The sequence below is a fragment of the Ambystoma mexicanum genome, chromosome 5q (assembly GCF_040938575.1).
Source record: "Ambystoma mexicanum isolate Mex_15411 chromosome 5q, UKY_AmexF1_1, whole genome shotgun sequence".
Classification (NCBI taxonomy): Eukaryota; Metazoa; Chordata; class Amphibia; order Caudata; family Ambystomatidae; genus Ambystoma; species Ambystoma mexicanum.
In genome coordinates, this window is record NC_090933.1 from 60,429,371 (window position 1) to 60,447,474 (window position 18,104).

The 18,104-nt window shown below is 45.6% G+C and overlaps 1 protein-coding gene and 1 long non-coding RNA gene across 4 annotated transcripts in view; one reads left to right on the top strand and one right to left on the bottom strand.

The window, feature by feature from the left end:
• The window catches only part of LOC138497207 (uncharacterized), a 795,999-nt gene that overhangs the window by 421,714 nt on the left and 356,181 nt on the right, over positions 1-18,104 (top strand). The gene's annotated exons all lie outside the window — the stretch shown is intronic.
• Positions 1-18,104, bottom strand: part of C5QH18orf21 (chromosome 5q C18orf21 homolog) — a 224,792-nt gene that overhangs the window by 149,257 nt on the left and 57,431 nt on the right. The gene's annotated exons all lie outside the window — the stretch shown is intronic.

Below are 18,104 nucleotides of genomic sequence, written 5' to 3' on the forward strand. Positions count from 1 at the left end.
ACTGGTCCAGTGGAAGGAAGTAGCTCATTTGAAAGTGTCTGTGAAAGGTGCATTGTTTGAAGCAAAAAGGCAAACAAACAGCAAGAATGAAAGAAAATAGTGAACGTTGAGTCAAAGTGGGCCTGCAGTGTCTGTAACCAAAAGCCACGCAGGCCCTAAGTGTATTAAGCTTGAGGAAGGGATCCCCCTTGCAACTTTGTGTAAACTACATTGTGAAAGGTCTAAGCCCAGCAGAGGGGGACCTACAGGAACTGTGTGGTGAAAGGTCTGAGCCCGGCAGAGGGGGCCCTTTGTGAAGCTTTTAGTTGAAACAGATTATTTTCAAAGCCAAAGAAAGGAACTTTAAACGTGGAAGGCCAGTCTGGCATCGATCCACTGTTGTGAACTGTGTTGAAAGCTGAGCCAGAGTGTGCCATCCTGCCTACAAGGAATGCCTTACCTCGCTACGCCTAACATGGGCAGGAGAGCTGGTTTAGCCACATTATCATTTGAACACTGGCTTTTCCTTTTTGCGTACATTTTCTCCTTTTTACACTTTTTGTACAAGGGATAGGGCAGGCATTAGGTTTTTGTTAGAATAGGCAATTTTGATTTGACAGACTCTACCAGGACTGTTTTGTTTATCGTTTGATGGTCGAGTATACATCTTAGTTATAGGGCAGAATAGGAGTTTCTCCACCCCAAATAACGTTTTTACAAATTCTATCCGTGTCAATAGTTGGGATACCATGCCTTCCCTACATATGGTGTCAGCTGTAGGAATGCGACTCAATTGAGACAAATTGGGGGACCCTAACATTCCATAAACCTAGTCACGAGCCTCAGAACCCTCTACCGCCATAAAAGAATCCATAGGCTTTGACATTTGTAGCAGCAAAGCAGCCACTATCCCTCCAGGGAAAAGAGGGATTATTCCTACGGACTTAGTCCCAATACCCCCCCCAGTTTGTTATATAAAATAGGCTCCAAAATCTGGCCTCGCCTGGTAGTTTGGTCTAGATTGTGAAACCATTGTGAAAATCAGGCAAGCCAAGGTGAGTTGGACCCCAGGGCCATGCCCCAGATACCACCCATATAGTGTAATGCTTTAAAAAGCGTTAAAAATTGCCACACTGCGCACTCAGCGCCCCAGTCTCCTTCCCCATGCCTCATTCCTCCCCCTGCCCCAATCCCCCCTACCAACCCTCCCTCGCGCCCTTATTGGCCCCTCCCCTCCATATCGTGAACCCTCCCAGGGCAGCCCACTGCCCGGCAGCCCCTGCGTCTAAGGGCACCAAGGCAAATGGTGGCTCCAAGACGTGTCTACAGGTGTCCGCAGGGGAAGCCAGTGAAGCCAGCCGTCAACTGACAGTAACTGAAAAAAGTGTGGTATGGGTGGGGAGTTAAGCAATCACTCTACTCCAAACCGGCCTGCCACTCTACATTACCTTACAAAAAGCATAGAATACCATGTAAACCTCACTTACAACACTCACATTTAGATAGAATTGTGAAGTTTAGCAAATGCCACACTTAGATGGAATTGAGAATGTTAGCATATGCTACACTTAGAAGGAATTGCGAATGTTACGATGTCCCACACTTGGATGGAGTTGAGAACATTGGCCTGTGTCGCATCTAGAGGGGTTTGTGGGGTTAGCAAATGCCACACTTAGATAGAATTGGACATGTTAGCAAATGCCACACTTGGATAAAATTGTGGAAATTGGCCTGCGCCGGACCCAGACAGAACTGTGAATGATGGCAAATGCCACATTTGGGTAGAGTTGGGAACATTAGCTTGTGTCGCATCTAGATAAGAATTGTGAATGTTAACCAGAATTATAATATAGAATTGTGCATGATGGCAATGCCACACCTAGATATGATCGTGAACGTTGGCCCGCGTTGCTTCTGATAGAATGGTGCATGTTAGCAAGTGCCACATTGGGATAGAACTGTCAACATTAACTTACGCCGGACACAGACAGAATTGTGAATGACAGCAAGTGCCACACTTAACCTGAATAGTGAATGTTAGCCTGCGTTGCATCTAGACAGGATTGTGAATGGTGGCCAGTAGCGCATCTGGATGGAATAGCGAATACTAGCCATTGCCACATCAATGCTATATTGGAAGATTACCAATGCCACCTTTTGAATGGTAGCATGTCCCACCTTAGATGGAATCTTAGACATGAGCATGCATCTCATCTGGATGGGATCTTAAATGTCAGCATGGTCCACACTTCGATGATATTGTGCATGATAGCAAGTGCCACTCTTGGCTGGAATTGCGAACATTGGCCAGAGTCGCATCTAGCTAGGATTGTGGATAGTGGCAGAGTGGATAGTGGCAGATGCCGCACCTGGATTGAGCTGCGAATGTCGACATGTGCCACACCTAGATAGAAATGTGAATGTTAGCACGTTCCCACACTTAGTTAGAAACGTGAATGTTAACTATGCCAATTAACCAATTCACTAACAAATTTCACCCCTCTTCATACACCTCTCAAACTCTAACCAAACACAACCACAAACCTCTGAACACAACAATCCGCAAAACTTCACTACACTGCAACAACAAAACAAACTACACATAGACTAGCACAACAAAACATAATGGATACTGAACAGAAAACACCCCAAGTCCAGCCACAGGTGTTAACCGGGTTGAGACTGCCAACAGCACATCACTGCTCTGTTGTACTTTTCCAGCTTATTCCCACTAACTCACCTCCCCCCTTCCTTTTTCAGAGCCGCCAGAGCACCAGGGGATCACTCCGGTGGTGATAGTGCACGGTACAAATATCCTTTAACATTAACATTAGATGACCTAGCGGGCGTCATAGACCAATACCTTCAGGAGACAAAGTTTCTACTACAGAACCATGATGAAACTCCATTTGAAATACACTGTGGGGACAAAATTGCACAAGGAATTCTGGAGAAGGCTCCATTTCCCTGTTTTAAGGAAAAAAGTGAACCAAAGAAAACCGAGAGGTAGCTTAGACTTTGGAGAGGCTGATGAAACGCCTATCAATGAAGCAAAGAGAGAAGAAGAACCTACCATTCTTCCCGATCTAGCCTTCGCTCAGCGAAATGATCCAGCACTTGCAGGGGCCTTCTCACAAGTGATTCCTGAGGAAGAAGGACTAGAAAAAGGGGGCCCTTTTTTCTTCCTGAAACAGGGATTATTATATAGAAAGGAAACCTAAAGAGAAGGCCTAAGTAAAACTCAGTTAGTAATACCCAAAACCCATCGCAGGATAGTGCTAGAGATTGCACACTCTCATTTGACAGGGACATTTAGGACAATCTAAAACCCAAGCTCACAATAGTGGGAAATTCTACTGGCCAGATATCCATGCTGACAAAGAAGTTCATTCAGACATGTGAGCTATGCCAGAAAACCAGTTCTCATATTTCCATACCTGCCAGTCTAAGCCCCTTGCCGATAATAGAAGTAAATTTCTCCCGAATTGGGATGGATATCATTGGACCATTGGAAACCTCTAGACTAGGCAATACATTTGTTCTAGTAATCGTTGATTACGCTACACGATACCCAGAGGCTTTCCCATGCCGAACAGCACAACCCAGCAAATTTTAAAACACCTGTTACCATTGTTTTCTAAGGTTGGTTTTCCCAAGGAAATTCTAACAGATCAGGGAGCCAACTTTTTGAGAAAACTTATGAATGAAGTCAAAGAATTAGTACACATTACCACCTTAAGAACCTCTGTTTACCACCCCCAAATGGACGGATTGGTAGAGAGACAAGCCCCTTAAAATGATTTTGAGTAAATTGGTAGATGAGGCTGGAAAGGACTGGGATTGTATGATCCCATTGGCCCTATTTGCAGTAAGAAAGACCCCTAAGGCATCTACTGGATTCTCTCAGTTTGAACTACTCTACGGTAGAGAGAACCAAGAGATGTCCTAGACATGCTCCGGGAGACCTGGGAAGAGGGAGAAGAGGCACCTATAGCCCTCTCACAAACAGCTACCCGATTACAAGAACACATGAAACGCGTCCGGAGTCTAGTCCATAATCATATGAAGAAAGCTCAAGCCCAACAGAAGTCCACCTATGACAAGAAGGTGAATTTAAGATCTTTTTTAGTAGGACAGAAGGTATTAGTCCTCTTACCTACCTCTGAAAATAAACCTGTCACAAAGTGGCATGGGCCATATGAGGTGCTAAAGCAAACTGGAACCTGGACCTATAAAATAGCCCAACCAGATAGAAAACAAAAGACTCACCTTTACCATGTAAATCTCCTAAAGGAGTGGAAAGAAAATCCTTCTGCTACCTCCTCTTCGATATTGCCTTGTTTGGTACCGGAGGAAATAGATAACTCTGAACTTATTCCCAAAGAACGATCTAAACAAAAACAAGAAGATTTAAACAACCATTTAAAGGCATCCCCCAATGTATTCTGCAAGAAACCAGGGAGAGTACATGGTACTTATCATTACATCACAACTCCAAAGGGAAAAGTGGTCCATTTGAAATCAAATGGACTCCCAGAAGCACGAAAACAAATAGTGGTTGAGGAAGTGAAAACAATGCTAATGGCAAACATTATCAAGCCCTCATCAAGTCCTTGGTCCTCAACTATTGTGTTGGTATCTAAACCCGATCATTCTTGGAGGTTTTGCATAGACTTCCGGCAGGTTAACGCCATCTCCGCCTTCAATGCTATCTTATGCCACGCATCGATGAGTTAATAGATAAACTTGGAAATGATGCATTCCTATCAACCCTAGATTTAACCAAGGGATATTGGCAGGTCCCAGTATATGGACCCGATTATGGACAGAATATTACAGCCCTACTCTGATTTCTGTGGGGCCTATATTGATGACATAGTGATTTATAATAGAACTTGGGAAGACCATCTTTTTCATTTTTCTACTATCATGAGGACCCTCAGAGAGGCCGGCCTAACTGCTAATTCAGCCAAACGCAAGCTGGCTCAATCACTGTGAAATACCTAGGCTTCTTTGTACGGAATGGGAGTGTCCAGCCCCAACAAGAAAAAGTGAAAGCCGTCCTAGATGCTGCCATTCTTAGGACTAATTGGTTATAACCATAGGTTTATCCCAAATTTCTCAGACAGAACGGCCAGTTTAACAGACAAACTAAAGAATGCTGAACCTCAGAAGATTAATTTTAATGAAGAGGACAATGCATGTTACCACAACCTAAGACAAGCTTTGTGTCAGAACCCAATCCTTAAGATAGTAGATCTTTCGAAAGAATTTGTATTACAAACAGATGCCTCTTTCACAGGGTTAGGAGCAGTTCTATCACAGATATATTCCATGGATTGGAACATACCATTCATCAGTCGTAAACTCTTCCCACGTGAAAATAATTACTCTGTGTTGGAATTGAAGGCCTACACTCAAGGCCTTTGCATCCAGTCTCTGCCGGTCTCAGCTGTGTTGACCGCGAGGTTAGCCATGCTATGCAACAGGTACCGTCGACTCATGACAATGACCACTGGGCTAAGACCCAAATTGACTATTTTACCTGCCTGATGTATATATTACATGGATTAGATTTCACTAACTTGTATGATCCATATCATCCGCTAATAAATGTCATAAAGCCACCCTAGATCATCATGTAGTTACGTAAATAGATACTGAAAAGCCTTCTTCTTGCATCTGAAAAAATGTAACTGTATGCATTCCGCCTCCTGTTACACCAACAGCCCCCACCCACCTCGTGTGCACCTCAGAGCATACCATAGTTAGCACTCCTCCATTACCAGTTGTTAATCATGTGCAAAATGCTATAATCTGTAATGACCTATACTATCATGTACCTACTGCCAATATGAAAAGGGCCTCTGTTCGCCTATACTACCCAAATCCTATTATTCCGCCTCCACCAAGCACATTCCTCAGATCAACACTCTGCCCAGAGCTGAGCAACATTTCAGAGCCACATAGACTGCTTACGCAAGTCCCAAACTTCCACGAGACATCACCAGCTCGTGAGTCACCTACAATGGCGATAGTAACTTTTTTCGTAACGCCCGCCCTTACCGCACAACTGCGATCTCCCCTCCCCTGACATCCCTTTGCAACGCACATGTACCCAACCCAACTGTTCTCCATCACGTCGATCGCCTGCTAGCTACGGCTAGCACAGGCTCCTCCTACACCAACAAGTTTCACTCACAATGCGGCCAGAAAGAAAAAATTCAAAACGCACCTCGCTAACACCACCCACTTGCACACGCATACCAGCTCTCATACTCCGAAACATGTGCGCGTCCGGCACAATCACCATCACCACTGCCCCCATCTCAGCACTCAACCCTCACCAAATCACCATGCATCTGAGCTTCCTCGTCCCATCCATTTTGGCAACAACCATTTGACTGCACAGCACAGTTGGATTTCGACTGCGCCTCATCTCCACCAGTCCTGTGACGCCCGACCCACTCGACAAGAATCCCAGCATCAGTCCACAATCTCCTAATCATACGACAATGACTTGCCCGCAAGCAGCTCTGACCGCTCCTGCCCATGCAGCCTGTAAACTCTCTCCGGTGCCGCACGATGTAGCTACCCTGAGCCATACATTGCAGTTCCATAGAGCCCTCCATTCTGCACATGAACTTGAGCTGCCATCAACTAACTTATCAGCAATACCATCCGCCTTATCACGCTTTGTCAGGGCTCCTGCACGTCAGCCCCCAACCACACATCGGCCCTCATCTGGCTCACACCCAGAGCGCCACTCATTCCACAAACACAGCACTGCTCATCCACAGCACACCCAAAGAAACAAGCCTCCCACACATTTAAATCTGCATCATTCACACGCCCACGCTTCCCATTCACTCACACCACCACACCACCCCAAACCACAGAGTGCTTCAGATTCTATTCCCCCCTACCAGCATATCTGCACTCTCACGGGATAACACCCATCCCCAGACAGGACACAGCCCACCACAAACCTTCGGTATTACTTTCAAGGATAGGAATGCCAGACTCAGACAATGCACAGTCCCATCTACACTCAGCCAACCACCTAAGGGCTCAAGCATACATGCCAGCGAAACCAGCCGAAAGTTACATACATCCTTCAACCAACTCAGCCTCCTCCAATCTGATTGCGAACACTCAGCCACCACCTCCTCTACACCAGAACCCACATTATCATGTACAGGTCCTGCCCGTCTACCCAGACTCCGCCCCAGAACCCACAACTCCTCCACCCAAAAACTCAAACCCAACTGGCCTCCACCACCCCAAATGGACTGTCTCAAATCCCCCCCCAACTTCCTCTTACCTCTCCTCCCTCCCCCAAATTAGCTCCCTCCCCTCCCAATACCCTTGCCTGTGCTTTGATTAATGCGTGCTCCATCTGCGCTCATGCCCCTGACATTTGTGTTTTGAAACACTTGTGTATAGGTGCCTTATAAACGCCATTTCATATCATATCATACCTCCTATCTGAAACAAACCTAGTGCTTTTAGCTTTAACTGAAACCTGGCTACACGATGCTGCCGCCCCCCTCTTCTCCCTTGCCATTCCCACTGGATATTCCATCCTGCGAGTCCACCGTCTATACGGCGTAGGGGCTGGTTTAACGCTCACACATAAATCCACTATCGCCATCGGAGCTTCACCTCTGCAACACCTACCAGGTTACGAAATCCTTCTGGCCAAACTTGAATCCTCCCCCCCAAACCGCCATCAACTTACTTCTCGTCTATCGCCAAACCTCCCACTATGGTAAACCAGAAACAGACATCCCCTCCTCATCTCCCCACTCCTCAAGCCCAATACCAAATTTATTCTCTCCTAGGAGATTTCAACCTAAGCCACAATGGCCCTCTGACCACAAAGCCTCTGCCCTCGCTTCCACACTTGAAGAGATGAATTTCTCTCAACTAGTCTGCTTTGCAACCCACAACAAAGGAAGAATTCTCAACTGCATTCTCCCATTCAACACCCCCTCCAAGTTTCCACCCCTCTTCCCCTTCCTTGGTCTGATGATCACTCACTGATCCCCTTCTCCCTCCTCACCATCTCCACAATTACCCCTGCCACCAGTGAACCCTGTCGCATCACCACCAGGCACACCCGTCAGCTCACAGCCGAGCTGCTGACCCCTCCATCTTAACCTCCCTAAATTCAGCCCCTAACAATTCGCCCCCAAAAGCCATCTTTGCATCCTACAACTCTGCCTTGCCCTCTGCACTTTACAAACACTCACCCTTCAAAACAACCTCCCGCAAAAAAAGCACAATCCACAATCTGGTACACCGATGGCATAGCCTCCCGCCAGAAAAAGAAACGCACCTTAGAACACCTCTGGAGCAAAAACCCTACTCCCGCCAACAAAGCAACCTTTCATTGAGCAGCCAACACATGCAAACTAGCCATCATTGACACGAAAGCCAAAATCCTAAAACACCAGAATCTCAAATGCATGTTCCAACACCAAAAGAACTCTTCAAAATCCTTACAGAGCTTGAATCCCTTATATCCCCTTCCGACAACTTCCATTAAGATAAAGCCTGGTGCACCCTCATCCAATCCTCCCTAGACACCAAAACACGCACACTAAGGGACACAGCAATTCATTAAAAAAATAACTTCTTCCACCCCTGCCACCATCCTCCACTCACTGGGCAGAACCTCCACATCTTCAACCCCTCCTTGTCAGTTTCAATTCTCCACTCTCTCCCATCTTGATGTCCTCACTACCATTCAGCACGTGAAAGCTTCCAATTGTGATGGCGACACCTGCCCAGCCCATATTATCTAAATGTGCGCAGAACCCCTGGCCCCTACCATAGCTAGCTTCATCAACGCATCCTTCAAATCCAATTCCATTCCTACTGCCATCAAACAAGCATAGGTCACACCCCTCCTGAAGAAACCCACTGTTGACCCTACCATCCCTACCAACTACCGCCCCATCACCACCGTTCCATACCTCCTCAAAATCTTGGACCGCACTGCCTACTCGCAACTGCAACTACAACTACACCTTGAAAACCATAATTTACTAAGTTCCCGACAATCTGGCTTCAGATACAGACACAGCACAGTATCTGCCCTCCTTGAGCTCGACCACATTAGGGATAAGGGCGAGCTCGCCATCCTCGTACTGCTCCACCTCTCTGCAGCTTTTTACATAGTAGATCATGAAATCCTTTCCACACACCTCACCACCACCTTCCACCTCGCCCCTGAAGCCACCTTATGGATTCAATCATTTTTATCTGCCGTTCTACCAGGGTCTTTGCAGGTTCTGAATCTGCGGACCCCATATCTGTCTCCTGCGGTGTCACACAGGGCTCCTGCCTCTCCCCCACCGTCTATAAAATGTATACCAAACCCCTCTTTGACCACCTAGACAGCCTTAATATTCCATACACCAACTTTGCTGACGACACACAGGTCCTCCTCAAAATCACTCGCGACCATGACCATGACTTCCAACATCAAACACGTCTTCAGCATCATACAGGCTTGGACGGCCACCCATCATCTCTGCCTGAATGATGGAAAAACAGATCTCCTCATTGTGGGCTCTCCTCATTGCCTCAGACTCCTCAGCCCCGCATTCTCTTCCTTTTGCATAGATGGTAATACCATCCCTGTCTCAGCCCATGTGAAAACGCTAGGCATTTACCTGGACCTTGAACTAAATCTGCAGAAACATGTTAATGCCATCTCCTCCTCTGCTTCCTACTCTACCAAACTTATAAACCTCTCTAGAAAATTCCTTACCGCAGACAACTGTCTTACCCTAGCCAGAGCCATCATAGGTAGCACATTTTATTACTGCAATGCTATCCTGGCTGGGAACTCCACCAAAAACATCAATAAACTTCAACTGCTCCAAAACAACACCCTCAGAGCAGTATGGGGCTTGAAGCGGTCCGACCACATCTCCCACGTCAGATGGGAGGCACACTTGCCTCCCATCAAAGCCTGCATCGAATTCCAACTCCTTGCCATCACCTATCGCTACTTACACAGCACTGCCCCCTTACCTCACAAACCGTATCACCAAGAAACACAACATGCGTAATCTCCGCTCCTCCACCACATCAGCTTTCAACATACCTAGATTTACCAGAAAGAGAGCAGGGGGCACCTGCTTTACCACTGTCGCTCCCACACTGTGGAATGCCCTCCCTCAGCAAATCCAAGACAAACCTACCTATGCACTCTTCCGTAAGAAAGTTAAAACTTCATTGTTCAACAAATATTTGTAACATCTGGATTGCCCTACCTACTCTGAACCTGATGCACACTCTATGAATATAATGCAACTACCCTTGTCTGTGTGTTTCACATTCTATGATGTAATGCAACTACCTCATTCTTTATGACTCAAGTGCTATGATGTATTGTAGTTACCATAAGGCTTTCCATCGAATCCCAACTATGCATCCTTAGCGCTGTGATACCTCTGGGTCTGGGCGCTATCAACAAATACAATAAATAAATAAAATAAAATAAATTAGAGGCCCTTGCCATCAAATGGGCAATCATGCATCTAAGGTATTATCTTTTAGGGAGAAAGTTCACACTTGTCACAACCACTCACCTTTAGTATGGATAGTTCAACGGAAGGACTCTAAGCCTCGAGTCATGCGATGGTTCTTAGACCTGCAACCCTACAGTTTCATTGTGGAACATCAAAAGGGTAAAGAACAGGGGAATGTCAATTTCCTTTCCCGGTTCAACTGTGAAACAGATGAGGCTACATCGCATAGGGGAAGTGTATTTGAGAAACCAGAGGGTATCTCACCCGCTAGTTCCCGGGGATCTCTCTCACTGGGCCAGGGCATGGCCATAGCCTTTGGATCCAGACCCTGGGGGTGGACTAGTGCGGGAGGATCACCTGGGTGAGAAGTCATCGGGGAGTAGGGGTGTGACAGCCAATAGTGAGAGCTGGTATTCCCCCCTTTTTTGTTCATTTACCCCATCCAATTTTTTGGGATTTTTCAAAGTTGCAACCCTCCTCCCCTTTTTACACAAACACTGGGACGAGGAAGACGGTGACAGAGTACCCAGACTCTCTCACACCGTTCTGGACATGTCCCGCTAATTGGGTCAGGCAAAGTCAGGTACTTTACTCTAAGTGCATATTCCTGATACCAATTAGCTCTCCCCACACGAATAAAAGGCAACACCTAAAGATACACTCTGAGCAAGATGGAACATGAGAACGAGCAGAACTTCCAGGACAAAGGCACACCTACTGGAGCAGAGCAACAGACCAAGGGACAAGAGCAGCAGGACGAAAACCTGAAAGCTTCCTTACTGGTGGTTGCTGCTTCTGGCAGAACGCGAAAGACAAGTGGAGAAGACCATATCACAGAAGTGAAGATTGCATTGTGTTTCAAGAACGCCAGCGACCCTCCTGGGTGAATGGCAGAGTTGGGGAGGCGAGGTCAAGCCTGGGGTACTAACTTTGACTCAAAAAATTTGGAAAGCGCCAAACAAGAAAGAAGGGCACACAGCCGGTGAGTTGGCAAGCAACCTGAGAGACCGCTGTGTGTTAAAGTGAATGAAGTAGCAGCATCATACCACAAGTGAAGACTGCACGCGTGTGGATAACACACAAAGAACGGCCGACCCGTGAATGAACTTTAAAGTGAAATACAACTGCAAAATTAGCAATACTAAGTAACGGAGACCCAGCCATACCACTCTGACTCATCATTTTGTGAACACTTCTTTCTTTTTTGGTGAACAATATCCCACACTCTTTTGTAACTTAGTTGTAAGGATTGGCAATAGGTTTTTTAGTATAGGCCCTTTTTATTTGACAAGACACACTAGGACTGCCTTATTATTATTTGATGGTCGTAGCTTGCTCCCATCTTAGATTTAGGTTTAGATTAGGCGTTTCTCTCACCCATTTATATAGTTTAATAAACACCCTTGAAATGTGATCACTTGTATCTGTCTTTACTGTTGCCACCATGAGTTCCTTACACCACCCAGGCAGACAGACATACCTAGGTCACCCTCACCCATATGAGCCAAATTTCCCTGAAGTGGGCACATGGCTAGCTGAAGGGCGCTGGCTGAGGCAGGCAGGAGCTTCTTAACCTGGAGTGGCAGCCTGATTACAAACAAGATTTACAAGTCCATGTCAACAAATGGCTTTCATGTTTGGGATACGATAACCTGTTTCGTTTTCAGAGGGGGCAGTTATTAGAAAGACTAGACCCCGAAAGCCCTGGGACAAGATGCACCACGATTTCATAGAGCCCCTATGCCCTAGCCTGAGATTATCTGCATTTGCTAGTTGCGAGTGATGCTTTTAGTAGATAGCCTGAAGCTTTCCCTATCAGAAATTCTACTTCATTCATTATGAATACATTTCTCATTTAGGACATATTGCCCAGGTTTTGTATACCCAAATGGTGGACTATATGGTCAGCGTTTCACAGGACTGGTGACAAGCTTTCTCTTTTTTATGTTAGTAATAGACCAGCAGTTTCAAATTCCCTTTAGACCCCAAACAGAAGTCGCAGTGGGACGCCAAACGGGTGAGATCAAGAAGGGCCTTGCAAATGCAGTTGATGCACATGGTGGACAGTGGGACGCCAATATTCCTCTTACCTTGTAGAAATGGAGAGGTCAAAGACACCTGGTTGGCTGCTTGATTTAGGCTAGTCAAATGTATATGCAGCATTTTCAAACATTTATGTGGCCAAAACTGTGAAAGCCATCAAAGACACACTTCAGGTTATCGCATCATGACGAACAAAAGACTGAGGAAAGGCTCAACACAACAGCAAGCCAGATAAACAGGATGGGGGGGAGGAAGAGGTCAGTGTTGAATACATGTTCAAGTGCAATGGCAAATTCATCAAATTATTCAATGTGTGCTATTACGGTCTGTCCACCATGATTGATAAGGTATCAGCAGCACTGTACAGGCTCTACATTCCCAAGTTGGATGACTGGAAGTGGGTTCACCTGGCTCAAACTAAACCAACACCCAAATACAATAATACACTTAAACAACCCCAATCAAGTCAGACCGATGTTGAAATCAGTAAGAAAAAGACTGCTGAAGAAACGGCATCATTTGCCAAGTCCCCTCAGAAGGAGAAAAAGGGGAGCTTAAGAGTCTACAGATATATCTGTATTATATGTATATGTTATGAAGAGGACACTGTTACGGAGAATTCTCTGTTAAAGCTAATTTCCCAAACCTAGTGAGTCCCCCAGCAGCGTTGCTGGATTTTTGGGGTTGATTTTTTTCTCCTGCTAAGAGCGAGACTCTTTTTCTCCCACTCTTAGACATGATTCGAGATATCCTTTGACTTTGTAATGTGTTTTATCGGCTATGGGGTCTTTTACTCCATAGGGTTTCATGTGGTTTTGGTAAGTGTGTTACACAGCGCCCTCAGTGCAGTAACACAGGGGTGTCATAGTGACCCCCAAACATAGACTCCATACCCTGGGACTGACTACTATCTCCCAGGGCATGTAAAGTCACCATTGACTTTACTAGTCTTAAATTGTGAACAGAACCAGTACAAACCATCATATTGTGGAAGTACTGGTAGGGGTAATTAGATTGCCCCTGGGTCTGTTTTTCGAGGGGGCACTGTGCAGTCCCCTCTCGTTGAGTTTCTGGCTGATGGCAGTGGTTACCACGCGAAATATTCCACCAGAATATTTCCTATGGGATTTTCCCATTCATTTTAAACGCACCACTTTTTTGGTGCAATGTTAAAGATACCGCCGGGTTATTTATTTAATATTTATTCCCCGGTTGGGTCTTTTTGCCTGGACTCGGTTTTAAAATGGCGTTTGTGTTCGCCTCTGTAACTCCAACCCAAGTCGAGCCCTTTGTTCCACTTTTTGGTTGGCTTCTGCACAGAAGCCTCCAAAAGTGGTGCCACTCTGTCTGGGTCTACAGGATGTGTGGGAGGGGGGTTTAGGCACCCTGGACTGAGTTGCCTCGGCAACTCAAGTCGCACTCTTGTGTGATTGGCCCAGTGGTGAGCCGAGCATGTTTGAGTGACAGCTAGGACTGATGAATGGGGGTTTTCTGCATAAAAGCAGGGCTTTGGGGACTGGAACTTCAGAAGTCGCCACAGGACCAAAGAATCCGAAGAGGGAGAAGCTGAGCCGACCTGCAACAACGACACCACCGGTGGGGCCCTGCTGAACCGTCTCACCACTTCCCAACGACAGAGAAGATCTTCATCCCGGAGAGTCTTCTTCCTCTGAACTGGTGGGGATAAGCAGTTCGCCCTCTTTTCACCTTCCTGGATCGTCTCGTGGTCGAATCGCCCGTGCCAAGCACCCCGGCGGCCAAATGACCACGCTTCACCACTACCGCGAATAAAAGGGTAGTACCTTTTAACCGGGAAACTCTGCGGCTGGTTTCTTCCCTGGCAGTGCAATGACCTCCAGCTTTCCTCCACGTCGAGATCTTCTCTTCCCCTGGATGAAGCACTAACTTGCACCCGCTGCCAGGAACAACTGCCCTCGCTGGAGCTTTCTCACCATTTCAGGTACTGTGTCCCGCCTGGTCTCTCTTGCAACAGACTGTTCAAGGTGTCCCGTATATCCTTGACTCTCTATCCTGGGGTGACTTGGGACCTGCTAACTAACTTTTCCTGACTTGATCCAACCCTTTTTGAACTATCTGCAAAGACGTTTTAAAGTATTATTCAACTGTGTGATCTTGGACATATTCCGTCTTGCTCTCTCCAAGAGTGGGCCTGGCCTATGAACTTTCTTGCTCTAACAGTAGACTCTGCCTTTTTCTGACTTGCTGTGGTTCTTGTAAAAAAAAGTGCTGGTATTGTGCTGTCCTAATTCTACCTTTTCTCTTCCTTTTTAACTAACTTATTGTAGTGCCATCTTAGGTTAAGCGCTCACCTCTGTCTGCAAATAAGTGGTGTTTTAACTAAAACTTGTTCAATAAGTAATCAGGGATGTATATATATTGATAGTAACTGTGTTTGAACTTGCTTGCCATATTAGTGTAAGTGTATTTTACATGTGTGTTTTTAAATAAATCATTATATACTTTTACACCCAAGCTCTGGTCAGTGTTTGCTTGTGCTACTGTATCTCTGTACCCATTTTGTATACTCTATATACTGTCTAACTCTTCTTGAGAGAAGTTTGGCTGCTCAGCCACAGCTACCAGGTAAATCTGGGTGGTACAGACTGCTACCAATTGGGTTTACTGCCAACACCTGTAGTCCTAAGCCTTTTGCAGTGGTCCCTAAGGGAACTGCACAGATTTCTGCCTAACAGACACTGCTTGGACAGTTCTAAATTAAGGCAAATTCCTATGACGCTAGGTGCGCAGGTTTTCTTGCAACCAAAATAATGATGTTCTGAGGCGAGCAGCTGAGAGGGGAAGTGCTGGTGCCTGTACTAGTACCATTTAATAAAATGTTAAATGTACATTTTAAGCACTGCTGACCCAGGGAAGAGCCTCCCCTCCAAAGTACTGGGCTGGGAGGTGTACAAGATTACATAACATACGATAGACCAAGTTGGAGCCGAGTGTGGAACTGCAGAACTCACCCACGGAACCAGAGAGAGTGGTGGTCGTTTTGGCGAGTGTGGGCCCTGCGCTGAGACAGGCATCCGTCTCGGGGAATGCCAATGCAATCCGACCACCAGCCTGGGAGAGAGTGTGCCAGCTCTGCGCTCCTGTGCACTGTCATGAAGTACTGGAATGCAGTTTTAGTAACGGGCTCTGGAATGTAGGAGAGACTCATCAAACTCCCAGTATTACCAATATAGCATGCTTGGAAGTGAGATACTGGCACTTTAACTGTAGACAGCCAGTGCGCTCTTGGGGAAGTTGTGAGGGCCATTGATCGCCCATTTGTTTGATGAAACATGGCATCAATCCTAGCAAGGACACTGGTTAGGGAGCCACACAAGCAACTTTTGTGAAGCAGAGCTCTTGAGTTGATGTAACAGTAGGCTTAGTATGCTAGCTTAGATTTAACAATGTACCTTATAAGCGACCGGACCTTCACTCCACAGCGAAATGAACCCACCTGACCCACGTGGAGCCTGACTGACGGCGAAGAAACTAACCAATTGCAGCCTGGCATCCCATATGGAGCAGGATCATGTATGCTGTCCACCCAATGAACTGTGTGGGTTTAGACTCTAAATCTGATGTCATCTATGACGATATGGCCCCTCAAAAGGCACTGACATGTATTCTGAAAGCAGAACGTTCTCGAACGACAGAGTCCTTTGCTGATATTTGCATTCTGTACAATTAAACCTTGTTATCCTTGCAAGCTATCTCTTGACTTATTTCCCTAAAGAGTTGTATTAATTCTGGAGTGTGTGTAAACAGGGACTTGCATTCAAGACAAACTCTGTTGTATGCCTCCTACTACAAGAACACATCTACCCTGACAACTTCTATTGTGAACATCTAAGGTGACCGAAAAGGAGTACTTGGGAATCATCAGATGTTACAATTCCTGTCCTATGAGCTGGGAAGAAGAAAGTGTTTAAGACCTAAAAGTCCAGGTTCAATTATCCCTGTGGATGTCTACCCCATCAATTTTCCAAGGTTATTTAAGGACCTTGGTGAAGATATTGATAGATGGTGTAATTAGGAAATATCCTAGATATGTTTCATTATAGATATCAAAATTAACATGATCCCGGTTTTTTGTACTTCTGCTTAGTTCACCCAGTTACAATTCTTCAATCCAGTGTACTTACTTTACAGAAACATATTTTTGCCTTTACATGGGCAGAGGATCCCAAAAAGTGTTGCCTACGGATGTTAGAGGGATGGGGGGTTGGAGTGCACTGGAGATCTATAGATATGATATTGCAGCACAGATTTCTGTTTCAAGATGGAGACAAGAAACACAACAGGTTAACTAGGATATCCCCCTACTACCCTGGGGTATGTTATCCACTAGCCAGACCCAGACAGAGTATGCAATGTCTCTGGCCCCTTTTTAGGCCTAAACACATTTTTTAAAAATCATGTCTTGCTATCTACAGAGACAATTTATTATTGGTCTAGCGTACTAAATTGGGGCCTCCTATGCTATCAATATTAGGTAAATTTGTCTTTACAGCAGGCATGGCAAAGGGGGCCTTCCAGCAGTGGGAGCAGGGTGGGGCTAACAGGTTATCACAGCTTCGTGAAAATGATTCCCCACTTATATTTCAGCAATGTAAGGCACATTTTCAATTAAATGAGGGTGCACAGTTTAAATATATCCATATACCACATTGGGTGTCCCATCCACAGGTAAAGACAAGAGGCACTAGGCAATTGTCCACATTGGAGCTCACTTATATCTCAGGCCTCATTGGAGGTAGGGTTTCAACTATATACATGTTATTAGATAGGAATAGCGGGGTAGAGAAATGTGGGTATACGTATAACTGGGAAAGGGATCTTGGAGTGGACATCGACGAGGTGGTCTGGAATCTTATATGGGCGTGGAACTGCTTCTCCTCTAGGTGTTCCGCGAGAACATTCTGTATTTTTAAACTTTGTTACAGATGGTACCACTCTCCCACAAGAATCAATCAAATGAAACATCCAGCATTGTTGGAGGGAATTCAGAGAAAGAGCTGACTTGTTCACATGAGGTGGGCTTGCTTAAAAGTTCAGGGATTTTGGAAAGAGGTATCATCCAACACTAAATTGGTCTGTCGAATCTTGTTACCTATGGATCCATGCTCGTTTCTGCTGGTGGGCGAACACATCCGCTATCTGTAAATATAGCAACTCTTATCACTAATCTACGAGTGGCGGCCATAATAATATTTTCTTTATTGGAAAAATCCAAGGGGGTGTTCATGAACATGTGGTGGGGGAAAGTTTAAGTTTATGATAATTTGTTAGCAGAGAAGATCACTGCTCTCTCAGTAGACCAATTCGCAAATGTACAGAATCTTTTATTTCCATTCATCAACTATTGTGCTAGGAATTCCCCAACGTCATATAAACCAGTATCTATGCCGACATTAGTCGTTACCGGAAAAATTATCTAACGTTAAAACTCAGTGTAGAGGGTTCCATCGTTGTAGATTGTGCACTGACTTGGGGTTGGTTTGCTTGTATGATGGT